Raw genomic sequence first — 1,788 nt, forward strand, 5'->3', positions numbered from 1 at the left:
CCCCAGTTCTGTATGCATAAATACAACTTTAAAAAAACAGCCAGCTTTCATTATTACCAAATCCATTAGAGCATCCCCTGGCTGCCACAGCCCTTTCCCCGGCCGCCATCAGAGCCACCTCTCCAACTGAAGTGATGCAGTCACAAAAATACAAACACTGTGTGAGAGGTACCTGATTAGCCATATTCATACCGGTAGGAGGAGGAAAGGGGAATTATTTTTTTTTTTAATATATACACAGTTTTAGTTTTTACAAGATGAAAAAAGTTCTGGAGATGATTCACACAACAATGTGAGCATACTCGACAGCACTGAGCTATATCTTTACACACGGTTGACATAGCAAATTTTGTCATTTGTATTTGACCACAATTTTTTTTAAGGTTTATTTGTTTATGCATACAGAGCTCAGATACAGGCAAGAGGTACAGGAGGGGTGAGAGGATTCACCAGAGACAAGTGGGGAGCAGAACAGGCAGATCAACAAAGTACACTGCTGAGGGGAGCAGTGGGTGGGTTAGGAGAGATCTGCCACACCATGTGGGCCACCTCCAGGGTGGGGCTTGAACTCGCACTGAAGCGGCTTCAGCTGGCTTGCAGTGCTGCATTCTAACCTGCTGCACCACCAGGGAGGGCCTAATCCTCCTTTTTAGATTCAAACTCGGAATCCAATATTTGTCCTATAACTTATGGTGTCCAGTGCAAGTGAAAACCTGAGACCTCTTGTTCCTGTCATTAAGAATTTCAGAACAGTGAGAGCTGAGCACTAGGAAAGCATGGCTGTGCCTCCATGGCTGGGCGTTCATGGCTCTAAGCCCACGAAGTCCACATGTGCTTCTGACTGGATCACACGGGTAAGAACAGAACCATTTCGAGCAATCCAGGGGTATGCTGGAGGCAACTCAAACCAGCAAGACAGTTGTGGATAGCATCTCCCTTTCTTCTCCCCCTCCTGCCTCCCCCCTTCTCTGTCTCCCCCTCTCCCCACCCTGTGCGAGCCTTCCTCCTCCCCCTCTGCTCTCTCTTTGTCTAACCCCCTTTTTTCCTCCCCCACCCCCACAAGTGTGGGATGGGCAACTGTGCATCTACACCTGTAACTTGGCGGCTCAGCACAGGGCCTTCCCAAGACCGAGGCCCTGGACTGTGAGGAATGCAGTGTTTCCCTGTAGATCCATCCCCTGCCATCTGCAGAGCGACACTCACTGCTTGTGGACAACCACCTCGCCTACTTGCCCCGGAGCCAGGCCTGTGCCCCTGGCAATCCCTGAGACTCAAGGAGGCCTGAACCCTGCCCCCAGGGGAGCCACAGCTTGCCCATGTTCACACCCTTTTCTACTTCCACTCTCTCCCCACTAGACAATGAAATAAAGAATTGCCACCAGCAAAAAAAAAATATATATATATATATATATATATATATCTGTGACCTCCCTGGCCTTCCTTGCCAGCTAAACTTGGTTTTCTAAGCAGTTTAATAGAAACTTCTGCCAGTGCTAGAGCTACACAGCTACCGCTGGAGTCACTATGGTTACCTTGGTTGTATGGGTTGGCAAAGCCTCGGCCTCCACCACAAACCAGAGCTTCTGCCTCCAAATTTACGCCCTTTTGTGGGTCCAAAATTTAAAGATTTGTTGTTATTATTGCCAAAATCTTATAGATTTTACTACCTCCAAAACTGCTTTCAGGGCCCTCCCTGGGGGCGCAGCGGGTTAAAGCACAGCACTAAGAAGCTGAAGCCACTTCCGCATGAGTTCTATCCCCGCCTGCCCCGGAGGTGACCACATGGCG

General features: G+C 49.0%; 1 protein-coding gene across 1 annotated transcript in view; it reads right to left on the bottom strand.

Annotated features, from left to right (window-relative positions):
* CASP10 (caspase 10, apoptosis-related cysteine peptidase) overlaps positions 1-1,788 on the bottom strand; it is a 23,600-nt gene that overhangs the window by 12,041 nt on the left and 9,771 nt on the right. The window lies entirely within an intron of this gene.

The sequence above is a fragment of the Condylura cristata genome, unplaced genomic scaffold (assembly GCF_000260355.1).
Source record: "Condylura cristata isolate star-nosed mole 26May11 unplaced genomic scaffold, ConCri1.0 scaffold00002, whole genome shotgun sequence".
NCBI classification, from domain to species: Eukaryota; Metazoa; Chordata; class Mammalia; order Eulipotyphla; family Talpidae; genus Condylura; species Condylura cristata.